This window comes from Pinus tabuliformis, chromosome 9, assembly GCF_031772625.1.
Source record: "Pinus tabuliformis cultivar Carrire ecotype Pingquan chromosome 9, CPIR1, whole genome shotgun sequence".
NCBI lineage: Eukaryota > Viridiplantae > Streptophyta > Pinopsida > Pinales > Pinaceae > Pinus > Pinus tabuliformis.
Genome location: NC_142307.1, coordinates 1,037,024,256 through 1,037,039,503, shown reverse-complemented (window position 1 = coordinate 1,037,039,503; position 15,248 = coordinate 1,037,024,256). Strand labels below are relative to the sequence as shown.

The window sequence follows — 15,248 nt, the reverse complement described above, 5'->3', positions numbered from 1 at the left end:
ATTTTGTGGGTGCTGACAATGTCTGTTTTGACACGCTCCATGAGACGGGAGAAGTCAGAGGTTTAGAGTGGTTTTAAGTCGGACATGGGTGAAGTTAAGGAAATTGTGGAGGAAATGGGTGAGGCCAGTCTTTCCGTAGATGATTATAGCGATGAAACATTGTTGAGGCAGCTCAACAAGTATTCTTACTATGAGACAGATGAGGAGGAGCAAGACGGTGCTAAAGTTGCAGAGGATTTTGTCCTCGAACCGCTTCATCCTCTCAAGGAACAACTTGAGAAAGATAAGGTCCTAAAATGACAAGTCAAGGATTCTTTTCTTGGCATTGCTAACTCTTAATAATATTAAAAGAGAAAAAAATTATTTGGCTTGGCAGGAGGACGAGTGCTTGGGAAGATGGAAAAAGCAACTGCTTAGCAGGATGGACATGGAGTCCATGAAAGGTATGAACATTTATTTAAATAATTTATATGCTTAAAAGAGGTATGAACATTTAATGAAGATTTCTTAAAATAATTACTATGCTTCTGCTATGTTTTCTTTGACTTTAAACTGGGAAATCTTTTGGTTATGTTTTGTTCTTTTTTGCTTTGAATTTGACATTTTTTTTCCCATAATTAATGTCTAAGCAATTTACAAAATGCCTGGTGCTAGATGTGAAGGTCATGAGCCTTTCGATATTATCCCCCAGAATGGACCGACATAATTCTCCCTATTCCACGTGCTTCTAAACTGAGTGTTTCCTCATTTACCCTTAAGGAAGGCAGTGGTTATAGTGTAAATTATGTTCCTCAATTCTAGATAACATTGTGTCCCACCTAACTTACATCAAGATCTTTTCTCAGAGTTTATACTCTCACAAGATTTGCATTTATGTCAAATGAAGCACCTGATATTCAAGGAATTCAACTTATTTTCTGTGAATTTTTTAAGTGGACAATATTCGTGTTATGTTGGAAACATTGAGTTCTCAACAAAAATCGTATACGTACGTTATGGACGAAGAGATAACACCATATGGGATTCTGACAAGGGGTTATTGGATCAAAAATTTTCCTTTTTAAAGTTTTCCCCCATAATAAATGGAATCTCATCTCGCAAATTTTCTATATATATATTCAGTTCAAGATCATTATTTTCTCTTTTTTTCAATTTCAGTTCAACATCATCATTTTCTTTGCTTCTTTAATTCCATTTGAAGATCACCCTTACAAAAATTTGAATCATATCTAACACATTTCTGTGTTTTTTTACTTTCGGTTTGTTCTACCTGGAAATGAATTACACCTTCGAAATGTGGAAGAACTGGTAAATTTTATTCGGATTCTAATCCGAGCTGTGTTACCAGAAATACAACGGTTTCCCGGAAAAAAACGCACAAGAAACACAACGGCACGGGAAACACCGTTTTCTACGGCCGTTTTTGTTAACCTGCATTTTTCCAGAGCTCAGTTCGTTGTAATTTGTTCCTTTAGAGTTCGTTCTCAGCTCTGTTTTTTTGCTCTTTGAAAATATTTACTTAAAAATTTCAGGTACCAAATTCCCTTCCTGTGTGTTCATAGATTCCTGCAATGAGGCATATGTTTACCAATGAGGTACCAAATGCACCAAATTTTAATAGAATCCACAGGGACAAGAATTTCTGCAATAGCTGTGTTGAATTTCAAACGCTTTGATTCGACTGTCTTTGGGCCTTCGAATCCTGCCATGCATCTCATCTAAGGATTTTGCTATCATATTCTGAAGTGTCTCTACTTTTTCTTAATGTCTTGGAGTTTGGAAAAAGAGTTCTATAAATGTAACATTTGGATATTCTTTATGGATGTAAAAGTGTTTGCATCGTTCACAAAGAACCCTGAAGAGTAGAGTTTCACTAAGCTCATCAAACTGCGAACTACTAGCACTCCTCATAGCAATCCCTTTTTGAAAACAAGTTAATCTCTGCATTAATTTTAAGTTAATCTCCGCATTAATATATATGGCTAAAATTCATAGCTTAAACATAATTCCATATATGGTTTAAGAAGTGTACATTTACTTGTAGATTTTACTTATTGTTTCTCTCCAAATGGTATATTTTTACTTATTGTTTCTCTCCAAATGGTATATTTTGGTCTTGGGTGACATATATATACAATTTTTTGAAATTTCCACACATAAACAATAATTAGCAGAAGGTATAAAAAACAATAATAAGCAGAAGACATATATTTAATCGTCAATTTGCTAAGCATTAATATTTAATCGTCAATTTGCTAAGCATTAATATTAGATAAATGGTACTCAATTTATTTAGCTTTTTAATTAAATTTCGCTGTAAATTTAGTTGACACTATATTGAAAATTGAAATTAAATCTGTGTTTTTTATACTTTTGTTGTTTTTTCTCTCTCCTGATTAAATCTGTGTTTTTTATACTTTTGTTGTTTTTTCTCTCTCCTGGTTTCTTGAATGCCAAACCTCCAAACTACTTTTCTCATACCGTTGTTGTTTTTTCTCCCTCCTCGTTTCAAACCTCCAAACTACTTTTCTCGTACCAATGTCGTTTCTAGTTTATCGTTTCTAGTAACATAGAATCCGAGTAGTTCTCACTACCATGTTGCATATATGTAGGTAGGATATTTCAGGATGTTTGCATGTAAACACCACAAAGTGCATGAAGCCACACAAGGATTTTCTCTAAATGAGTGATTACAGCCCACGAGACAACTCGTCTAGTATTATGCTCTCTAAATGAGTGATTACAGCGCACGAGACAACTCGTCTAGAATTATGGATTGGGCTAACGTTGGGATTTGTACAAAGAACGTATTCCTTGTATCTTCAATGAAGTAATGGGATGAGGACATTGCATAATCCATAAATAAATTATGCATCTTTGTACGATTTATTCCATGGCTATGCATGCATTTATAATCTGTACAAAGCTTGTCTTCGAATTTTCTTGCTAAAATCTAGAGCCAATGTTCCAAGTTTTTGTCTTTTGCCTCTAATTTGATCATGAGTGAATTATAGTCAATTGTCATAATTTAAAAGAAAAAAAAACACGTATCCTCGGTGAATCACAGTCAAATGCCATAATTTAAAAGAAAAACACGTAGATCATTAGTAAATCTCAGTCAATCACCATAATCAGAAGGAGAATGAACATGTGTTAGGAGTCTCTTTTGTTAGAGTTGTGGATCACTTAATCAAATTATCCCACCGAGTGTTCCTAGGTACGATTCTTGTAGTATTCTAATTGCGCGTCATTGTGAAATGTATCCTTGTTCGTGTGGAGAAACTTACTATTTTCGTAATGTTTGAACTCTCCGTAGATTCATTATGGAGCAGACCTTCATCATGATTAACCCTGATGGCATGTTGATGGGGCCAGCCCATGTGGTCCCGCTGTCAATGCGCTGATGTGTTATGTGACCGTAATGAATATAATAATAAAATGGATTTTGGATATTTATGTTGGTTGATTTGTAATCTGCGCTGTATTGATTTTGGTTTACGGTGATTTGTACCTTGGTGGCTTACCCGTTGAACACCTGTCCCTCCTCGGGATCCCACGAATCCGCCCTGGTTTGGGGTTTTTACTCCTTCGCGCTCATTTGTTTCTCGTTGTTTCTCCCGGTCATTTGCTCTGTGAGCTCTGCAACTTCGGTGGTTTTTGGTTGTGGTTTTCTGAGGCTTGTCTGCACGGTTTGCTGGTTGTGAGCTCCTGGTTACCCTTTCGACTTCGGTCGTTGGTTCTCGGCCTGGTATGCCTCTGCTCTTCCGGCGATTTATTAAGGCTCTGGTAAGTTTCGCATGGCACTATTCCTCGGCTTGCATGTTGGTTGTTATTGTGAATTGGGGTTTTTCTTTTAAGGGTCCCCGCCTCTGTGTGTTGCTATTTGTGTCTTGCGAGTGGTTACAATTGCTCTGTTAATGGTTTCCGCCTCTGTGTGTTGTTGTCTGTATCTCGTGAGGGTTTAAGTTATACGATAGTTGTGTAATGCTTGATATTTCTTTCAATACTGGTTCAGCCCTTTCCACAGACTTCGGCAATCCGGTGGCGGCATTCTCCGTTGGGTTCTCTGCCAACTCGTTCGGTAAGTCTTTGTTTTATGCTGGATATTTGCAGTCCTCCTTTACCTGTATCTGATGTCTTGGCTCCTTCGTGAGCAGGAGGGTCTCCTCGTGGTTGAATGGAGGCTATGGTTCGTCGAACAAGTATGGTGCCATTTTTGTTCGCTTCTCGTTCTCTTTAGTTTCTTTTTAACTTAGTTGGTGCTGTTACTTGGAGCCTAACCACTCTTGGTCGCTCTCTTGCAGGTGAGACCGTTCGAGGGTTCCGGTGTTTGAGCTCTCAGCTGTTCGGGCAAACACGGGTAGCTTCTCTGTTGTTTGGTAGCTTGATTGTAGGGGTGTTTCGACTTTATTGGCTGAACTTTGTTTGCTGGCCTTAGGCTGCTCTCTGTCTGTACTTAACTTTCTTTGGTCGCTGGGCACGACGTTGGCTGTGGTTCTGGGTCATACGGGAAATTGGCTTCTTGTTTGCTGTTAGGGTTGATTTCTCATGACTGTGAATTGAGTCCAGTCTTCTACTTTGGACAGTATGTAAATGTATATTGAATTTTGGCCGACTGTATTATTGTAATCATATGAATTTAATGATGGAATAGATTAGACTTGCATTTGTAATTTTCACATACCTGTTACGAGGTCTTTTCATTATTTGGTTATATTGATTCGTGCTGTTACTTGTCGTCCAACTGGTTTATCTTCTCCTCTGGGTCCAGAACCTGTAGCAGTACATTTGATAGTATTCATATAATAACTTATTAGCAAAGTTATACAACCATTGAGGACACGGTAGGATTGTATGTGCACGGAATGTTTATATTACTCTCTCTGTTTAATTTCATACAAAGTCAAACCCTGTAATGGGCTTGTTTCTCTCTTTTAGTAGCATTGTTTTCAAACAGTTTTGTAACTACTGTTAGTTTGTGTCATTGGTTACATTAGTTATTTCTTATGTGGAACTTCTTCATAGCTAGCTATCACATTTTTTTTTCATGCTTTTACAACAATAATATAATTGTTTGGAAACAAACGATTTTAACTAATTACTATTGCTCCTAATTAAAAGTCATTACATTATTCTTAGGCAACTTAAAAAAAAAAAGTAAAATAAAATAAAGACAGATATACTATCCATCCAGCGAACTGTGTTCTTTGTCCCTTTCAGAAACCATGTCAACCTTGTTTCCGTCTTTGCCCTGTTAGCCAGATGCTCCTGCATCAGGCTCCCGGGGTAAAAGAAATTCATGGCTCTGTTCCATGATTTCCTCCACCGAATAGGCAGCCTTCTGTATCTGCGCCGCGTCGAGCCATGAGCTGTCCTCCATTGGACGGTCTCTCCACTTGACAAGGTATCGTAGATATTCTTTCCTACGTGTCTTCTTGGCTACCTGGGTACTGAGGATCCCTTCAATCTCATGGGACTGGGCCGAAGGCAATTATTTCTTCCAAGAACTGTCTCCAAGTTGGGTGTCCCATTCTGGCCGTACCACACTGTCATCCTCTGCTTGGGCATTATATGGGAACAGATCTGCCACATTGAAAATAGGTGATATGCCTATGTCAGGTGGCAGTTGAATCTCGTAAGTGTTGGCTGAAAATTTACGTAAGATCTTGCATGGACCAATTTTCTTATATTTTAGTTTATTATACATGCCCTTAGGAAATTGTTCCCTGCGCAGGTGCGCAAGGACCTCATCCCCAACATTAAATTGCATTTCTCTTCGCTTTGAATCTGCTTGCTGCTTGTATTTCTGTACGCTGTCCTGCAACCTTAATTTGACTTTTTCATGAAGTTCGCTCATTGCTTCGGCAAAGTCTTCCCCATCCGCGCTTCTCTGTTCCAACTTTCCCAAATCTCGCAATTCATGTATTCCCTGAGGATGCATGCCATACAAAATATGAAATGGGCTGTGTCTGGTGCTACGATTGGGCGAATCGTTATAAGCGAATTCTGCCTGAGCGAGAGCTCGATCCCATAACCGTGAATTTTCTTCAGTTAAACTCCATAATAAATTCCCCAAGCTCCTGTTCACTACTTCCGTTTGTCCATTAGTCTGCGGATGATATGCAGAGCTGAAATTCAATTGCGTGCCCAACTTTTTCCACAAGGTGCGCCAAAAATGTCCTGTGAATTTTACATCCCTATCTGAAATGATAGATCTGGGTAGGCCATGTAGTCTAACAACCTCCGTGAAAAACAGGTGTGCCACATACGTGGCGTCACTAGTTTTCCAGCAAGGAATAAAATGAGCCATTTTCGAAAATCTATCTACCACCACCATTACTGAATCATATCCCCGTTGCGTTCTAGGCAGTCCTAGGACAAAGTCAATGCGCACTGAGTCCCATGGCCTGCTCGGAACAGGTAGTGGTGTTTAAAGTCCCGTATTCTGACTGTGTCCTTTCGACAGTTGGCAGACTTTACAGCTTTTTACATATCTTTGTATATCCCTGCTCATTTTAGGCCAATAATAAAAATGTCCGAGTTGCTCCAAAGTTTTGTTGATGCCAAAATGTCCCGCTAATCCACCACTATGCTTCTCCCGTACAATATTCTCCTTCATTGAACAGTCCAGGATACATAACTGCCCACCTCTGAACAATAATCCTTCCTGTAAATTATAGTCTAACCATGGGCTTGCATTCCTCAATACGGGATTTTGGCAGGCTTCAAAAGCTTCCTTGAAATCTGTGTCGGTTTGGTACAAATCCTTCAAATGTTCGAATCCCATCACGTGTATGCTACTTTCCTGTAAGAGCAAAGCTCTTCTGCTCAAGGCATCCGCCACTTTGTTGGCTTGCCCACTTATGTGTTTTAACACGAAAGTGAAACTCTGCAAGTATTCTACCCATTTGGTGTGCTTATGGTTTAACTTGTGCTGCTGCATTACATATTGTAATGCCGAATTATCAGAAAATAATACGAACTCATTGCCCAGCAGGTAGTGCCTCCAATGTTTTAAAGCTTGGACCACAGCATAAAATTCCTTGTCATACGAGGAATATTTCTGCCGGCTCTCATTTAGTTTTTCACTAAAAAATGCCACTGGTTTGTCTTCCTGATTGAGCACAGCGCCAATAGCTGTTCCACTTGCGTCACACCGAACCTGAAAGAGTTTATTAAAATTGGGCAACCTCAAGATTGGCCTCTCCATGATCTTCCGTTTCAAAAGCTGAAAACTATCTTTTGCCATCTTGGTCCAACAAAAAGGCTGACTGGCCTTTTTGATGGTCTCTAGCATTGGTGCGCAGATTTCACTGAAATTTCTAATAAATTTCCAATAAAAACTTGCCGGTCCGTGAAAACTACGTACCTTAAATAAGCTCTTCGGTGACGGCCAATTTATAATTGCTGCAATCTTTTCGGGGTCCATTTTCAATTCATTTTCTGCAACTACAAACCCCAGATAGACCAGCTCCTTCGGCATGAAAGTGCATTTCTTTAAGTTTATCAACAGTTTGTTCTGTTGTAACTTCTCTAACACCCTTTGAACATGTTGAAGATGCTCTCCTTTCATTCTGCTGAAAATTAAGATATCATCAAGGTAAACTATCACGAACTTGCCAATAAATTCCTTTAACATCTCATTCATCAATCTCATAAAGGTACTAGGAGCGTTGCTTAATCCAAATGGCATGACCAGCCATTCGTACAGTCCTTCATTAGTCTTGAAAGTTGTTTTCCACTCATCTCCTTCTCTAATCCTGATCGATGATAAATACTCTTCAGATCAATCTTTGTAAAATAAGCTGCTCCGCTAAGACAATCCATTATGTCGTCCATTCTGGGTAAGGGAAATCTATATCAAATAGTGATTTTATTAATAGCCCGCGAATCTGTACACATTCGCCATTCTCCACCCTTCTTAGGTGCGAGTACTGTTGGTACTGCACAAGGGCTCAAAATTTCTCTGATCAGTTCCTTATCCAGCAACTCCTGCACTTGTTTACGAATTTCTTCATTGTCTTTTAGACTCATTCTATACACTGCCTTGTTCGGCAGGCTTGCTCCAGGTATAAAATCAATATGATGGCTAATACTCCTCTTAGGAGGCAACTTATGTGGTAGATCGTCAACTACAATGTCTTGAAATTCTTTTAACAACTTCTGAATTTCTGCAGGCAATTCTGACTTTTCTGTGTTCAGCAACATCAGTTTTGTCCTCCTTACAATCGCATAATTGACTTCATTTTCCTCAATCTGCTTCACAAACTATTTTCCTCCTATTAACAATGCTTTTGTTCCACTTGATTCTGCTGCATCCTCCTCTTTGATGGGTACAAGCGTATGTTTGATCCCATCTTTCACAAATTTATAACAATTCGTCCTCCCATCGTGCGTCACCTTCCAATCATACTGCCACGGTCTCCCTAGTAGTATATAGCACACGTCCATTGGCATAATATCGCAGACCACCGTGTCTTGATATTTGCCAATGTGAAATTCAACCTCACACTGTTCATCAACTAATAGCTGGTGGCCTTTCTGTAGCCACGACTCCTTGTAAGGTGTGGGATGTTTAAGCCGCTTCAATCCCATCTTTTCCACCATTTCGGTGGCAACTGAATTGTCTGTACTTTCGCTGTCTATAATCAATTTACAGCACTTTCCACGTGATTTTCAAACTGTTCGAAACAACGCCTTTCGCTGGGTCTGTTCAGCCATCTCCTTGGCTGGCTTTAACAACACTTTGTTCAAAATTAGAGCCTCTCCTGTTTCTGCCACGTTTTCTATCTCCCGGGGCTCTGCTTCAGCTTCCTCAGGCTACGCAACAAATGCTCCCCTCTGGCCAGCATGCTCAGCTTCCTGGCATTCGAAGGATCTGTGCCCCCACTTATGGCACCTGTAGCACTGGACATTAGTCCCCCTTTCGTGACCATTTCCTCTTCCCCGCTGATATGGCCGACCTCCTCTAGTGCTATCTCCCTTCTCTGCTGTCCCTGAAGCTCTGGAACTGCTGCCTTCTTCGTTGTTAGTGGCAGTTCTCCCTCTGCCGTAGGACTGTCCTCGTCCTCTGCCATTTCCTCTCCCTCTCCTGTTGTTCTGTTTCCTGTTAATTTTCTCTTCAGCCTTTACAGCACTCTGAAAGGCCTCTTCTATATTTCGGGGAGAGAGAATACTGATCTCGTCCAATATTTCCAACCTCAAGCCATTCACGTACCTCGCTGTTTTTTCTGGAGTATCATCCGTATAACCAGCACGTAAATTTACTCGATAAAATTCCTCTGTGTACTCCTTTACAGTCATACCTTTCTGCCTTAAATTCTGTACTCGTCGATAAAGTTCAACCTGGTAGTCTTTAGGCAAAAACCTGCCCTTCAGCTTTGCCACCATCCTTGGCCACTTTCTTATTGGCAACTTGTTCATTCGTCTCCTGTCCGCTTGGACACTATCCCACCATAAGGCAGCGTGTCCTTTTAACTTAGTCGCAGCAAATCTAACTCTTTTGTCCTCACTGATCTCCTCATTTTCAAAATACTTGTCTAACTCACTTACCCAATCCAGCAAAACATCGGCGGACAGACTGCCATCATAGTTAGGGATCTTAGGTTTGGGTTTGCTGCTAGCTAACAGTACTGATCTCAACAGTCTTAACTCCGGGGCTTCTTCCTCTGACCCATCTGTAATAGTTGCTGCCTCGTCTTCACTATCATCCCCAAGTTCCGGGTCTCTTCGCCTACCTGCCTCTACTGCTTCCAAGCGAGCAGTAAGGATTCTCAACTGTTCTCTCAAGCCCTCGTCTGCTGCTCTGTGTGCACCTCTTCCTTGTCCTCGTCTTTGTACTTCCATCTTCCCCTGTTTCCTTAAAATGCTGCTCTGATACCACTTGATGGGGCCAACCCACGTGGTCCCGCCATCAATGCACTGATGTGTTATGCGACCGTAATGAATATAATAATAACATGGATTTTGGATATTTATGTTGGTTGATTTGTAATCTGCTCTGTATTGATTTTGGTTTACGGTGATTTGTACCTTGGTGGCTTACCCGTTGAACACTTGTCCCTCCTCGGGATCCCACAAATCCGCCCTGGTTTGGGGTTTTTACTCCTCCACACTCATTTGTTTCTCGTTGTTTCTCCCGGTCATTTGCTCTGCGAGCTCTACAACTTCGGTGGTTTTGGTTGTGGTTTTCTGAGGTTTGTCTGCACGGTTTGCTGGTTGTGAGCTCCTGGTTACCCTTTCGACTTCGATCGTTGGTTCTCGGCCTGGTATGCCTCTGCTCTTCTGGCGATTTATTAAGGCTCTGGTAAGTTTCGCATGGCACTATTCCTCGGCTTGCATGTTGGCTGTTATTGTGAATTGGGGTTTTTCTTTTAAGGGTCCCCGCCTTTGTGTGTTGCTATTTGTGTCTTGCGAGTGGTTACAATTGCTCTGTTAATGGTTTCCGCCTCTGTGTGTTGCTGTCTGTATCTCGTGAGGGTTTAAGTTATACGATAGCTGTGTAATGCTTGATATTTCTTTCAATACTGGTTCAGCCCTTTCCACAGACTTCGGCAATCTGGTGGCGGCGTTCTCCGTTGGGTTCTCTGCCAACTCGTTCGGTAAGTCTTTGTTTTATGCCGGATATTTGCAGTCCTCCTTTACCTGTATCTGATGTCTTGGCTCCTTCGTGAGCAGGAGGGTCTCCTCGTGGTCGAATGGAGGCTATGGTTCGCCGAACAGGTATGGTGCCATTTTTGTTCGCTTCTCGTTCTCTTTAGTTTCTTTTTAACTTAGTTGGTACTGTTACTTGGAGCCTAACCACTCTTGGTCGCTCTCTTGCAAGTGAGACCGTTCAAGGGTTTCGGTGTTTGAGCTCTCAGCTGTTCGGGCAAACACGGGTAGCTTCTCTGTTGTTTGGTAGCTTGATTGTAGGGGTGTTTCGACTTTATTGGCTGAACTTTGTTTGCTGGCCTTAGGCTGCTCTCTGTCTGTACTTAGCTTTCTTTGGTCGCTGGGCACGACGTTGGCTGTGGTTCTGGGTCATACGGGAAATTGGCTTCTTGTTTGCTGTTAGGGTTGATTTCTCACGACTGTGAATTGAGTCCAGTCTTCTACTTTGGACAGTATGTAAATGTATATTGAATTTTGGCCGACTGTATTATTGTAATCATATGAATTTAATGATGGAATAGATTAGACTTGCGTTTGTAATTTTCACATACCTGTTACGAGGTCTTTTTTATTATCTGGTTATATTGATTCGTGTTGTTACTTGTCGTCCAACTGGTTTATCTTCTCCTCTGGGTCCAGAACCTGTAGCAGTACATTCGACAGTATTCATATAATAACTTATTAGCAAAGTTATACAACCATTGAGGACACGGTAGGATTATATGTGCACAGAATGTTTATATTACTCTCTCTGTTTATTTTCATACAAAGTCGAACCCTGTAATGGGCTTGTTTCTCTCCTTTAGTAGCACTGTTTTCAAACAGTTTTGTAACTGCTGTTAGTTTGTGTTGTTGGTTACATCAGTTATTTCATATGTGGAACTTCTTCATAGCTAGCTAGCACATTTTCTTTTCATGCTTTTACAACAGTAATATAACTGTTTGGAAACAAACGATTCTAACTAATTACTACTGCTCCTAATTAAAATTGATTACATTATTCTTAGGCAACTTAAAAAAAAAAAACAAAATTAAAAATAAAGACAGATATACTATCCATCCAGCGAACTGTGTTCTCTGTCCCTTTCAGAAACCATGTAAACCTTGCTTCCGTCTATGCCCTGTTAGCCAGATGCTCCTGCATCACATGCAACGTGGATTGGTGGGAGAAATTATATCTAGCTTTGATAAGAAGGGCTTTATTTTGTAAGGTCTGACGATGGTGGTTGTAGAGAGATCATTTGTGGAGAAACACTATGAGGATTTGCCTTGAAACCCCTTTTTTCTTGGATTGGTAGAGTACATAATTTATTGGTCTTCAAAGCCCTTTTTTCCTGGATTGGTAGAGTACATAATTATGTCCCTGTAACAGTATGGTCTGGGAGGGGAAAAGGTGTTGTTGCAGTTTGTAGGAAAATCACCGGAGCTACAAATCCTACAACATCTAAACCCATCTAAACCCAAAACTATTAGAGGCGACTTTGTTCTAGAGGTTCGAAGGAACATTATCCATAGCAGTGATGCAGTTGAGAGTGCAAAGAAGTAAATAGAACTTGGGTTTCCTGAAGGTGTTGTTGAATGGAAGAGAATATTGCACTCTTGCGTTTATGAGTAAATTATGATCCAAAATCAAAATTTTGCACAACTCGTGGTTGAATTTTCTATATGAGTTGGAATTGTCAACTGAGATTGCACCGTTGCACATCGTTGCTGGTGAAGGTAGCGCAGGGACTGACATTATATTAGGAATAATGAGAAACACAACGATTGCAGGCATCAAGTATGGATAAGTTTCATACAACTTTCCCTCTCAGAAATGCGTAGTAGGGATGCTACATTCGATCAATATTATCAAGAAATTTTTAAGTTATACGATGTGAACCGACAAGTTTTAGAGATGTTTGCAAACACTAGAATCGAATTTGTAGTGGGGTTGAGCAACAAATACATGGGTAACATTAAATATGAGGCAGCGACAACAGAATGGGTGAAGGAGAATGTGTACGGGTACTTAGAATGGGTGAAGGCGAGGCATTTGTGAAATCAGAGCGATGTCATATGACGAATGGAATGTCAGATGGAAAACCCTCAGACTTCTTGACGTACCACACTCTCGTTGATAAGGTTCAACCCAACAAATATAAAAAAAATCATCGTGAGTGTGCAGAAGCCAAAAGTAGTCGAGGCCAATGAAATCAATAATCTCTAATAAAAAGAAAATTAATAATAATAATAATAAATTGATCAATTAATATAACTTCAAAGAAATTAATGTAAATCACGATAACTAAAAATTAATTTTTAAATAAAAATTAGAATATCTACCCAATAAGAGATCTTAAAACACCTAGCATCGCTCTACTATATTAACCCATTGGTTTCTCTCATTTCATTTGAATTTCATTAGTAAAATTTTGCCATGAGTACACATTTACGCTCCGCTCCAACCATCTCATCTTATGAAAATATAATTACAGGTAACACCACAAAATATTCTTACTGTCTCGCGAATCCTTCTTATCATGTCTTCTCTTATAAATCAACAACCATTCACATGATGTTGCATTTTATCTCGCACAACCTTGACCAAAAGACTGTATTTATATAAGAAAATGGACGATCAGCTCATCGTATACAAAAATGAAATTTCATGACCTTCATACTACTAGCTTATGGCTTCTAATACATATATGTGTATAAACTCTAACTGATGTACCTCCTGATTCAATCGAACCTTGTACAGTCGCTTTTGATAAAGCTCATGATATTGTTCTTCAAATCAAAGGGAAAAATGAAAATCACCCGAAGCGTTGTTGCCAATGATGGAGGCACCAAGTGTTTTTTCCACATACATGCAAAGTACGTCATCATCGAGTGCATGTAAGAGACGCTGCCATGCGATGTCGAGTTTCGCACCCAGTCTGAACTGAAAAATCAGATTAGGAAACTCGAGTTGACCTCCCCTCCACCAGAAACATTAAAAAAAGGGACCCCATGAAGCGACGCATTGAACAGTGGAGGATAATGCAAAGTCCAGATTAAATTTACCACGAGAGCGAAGTAGGCAGGAGCGACAAGATCCCCTGAATCAATCACAGTTATCCATAAAAGGGGAGCACAACAATCTCTCCCTACCCGAGCCAGGGGTGTTTCGAACTCGAGACCTTTGGCTCGATACCACTTGTTAGAGTCACGATTGCCGTTACACCAAAACCCGCAGGTGTTAGTGAACATACACATCACTAGATTTAAGCACATGCTGCAAAACACACGGGAAGCATTGGATCATCATCCTTCTACACTGCCATTAACGGGGAGCACAACACCACTATCACAGTTTATGAGAGGCGTACCACATGCTTACCTTAGAAAGCTGCAGATATGCCAAAGAACATTGAGATCGAAGCATTGTTATCTATGGAAGTGAAGCAATAAGAAATTTTGTGACCTATCATGGGGTCTAACTGTGAAACTAATGAAAATGAATGCCTATCAAGACCTATTCTTCTAGCTCCTGACACCCCACATGTTTGCAATCCACAGTGCACACACAAATGTTAAACTAATGAATTTTTTGATCCCCATGTTGAAATTTTTCCAGGCTTAGGTTGACCACTCCTATGAGACCAGAGGAACCTGAACTGCTTCTGCCATATTTTTTCTTTGATTCGACAACATTTCGAAATTTCTTTGAGAAAATGGATACTGCATGATGCAGTCTCCTTTGTATTGCATTCTCAAACCGTTGCAGATCACTTAGAGAGGCATCGTAGATATAAGAAAAAGGAAAATATCTGTGGAACAATGGGGCCTTAAAGAAATGGGTTCTTGGCTATGGTCAGCTAAATGTAGGATAGGCATGAGTAAAAACACTAAGGTCAGTGGACATAACAAGAAATATTGCTCGAAAGAAACCATTGCAGCAGCTCTTCAAAACCCAGTCTATGGTGACGAAGAGCAAGTGTGCAGGTGTTGTATGGTTTTTGCGGAACAACTGAAGATATCTCATCCGGTTCGTCGTCATCTCCCTCCCGACCCTTCATGGCCTTATACACATACCCTTCCAAGAACTCGGGCCCTCTCTGCAACAACCATATCGGCAAATCAACAACTTCCCAATTGCCCTCCAACATCTTCAGGGCAACGCCCATTCATGGCCTCTGGTTGGGATTGTCCCGAATACAGCAGAAGGCAACCTTGGTCAGCTTTGGTTCTGCTTGAATTGTGAAAGGCAGGGATGAGTTCTGCAATGCGATGGTTGTTGGGAATTTTCTGCTAAATTCCAAAACAGAATAACTGAACAGAGAGTAATACTCTGTTTTGCCATAGGATCAAAAACTGAACAGAACAATGCTTTGTTTTAACACTGTGGAAATAAAAATCATTTGCGGAATATGGTGTTTCAGCAACGTAGTTTCGTCAATTGCTGAATGTAGTGTTTTAGCAACGATGAAACTGGTGTTTCAGCGACACTCTGTTTTGACACCAAGAAACTATTTTATGAATACGGTGTTTCAGCAACACACAAAAAAAACTTGTATTAATTAACAGGAAACCAACTGTTACAAAAAAAGAAACATCTTCCTCACACAGAG

At 40.2% G+C, this 15,248-nt stretch overlaps 1 pseudogene; it reads left to right on the top strand.

Annotated features, from left to right (window-relative positions):
* Positions 1-18: 18 nt before the first annotated feature.
* Positions 19-4,536, top strand: LOC149152234 (uncharacterized; annotated as a pseudogene).
* The last annotated feature ends 10,712 nt before the right edge of the window (positions 4,537-15,248 follow it).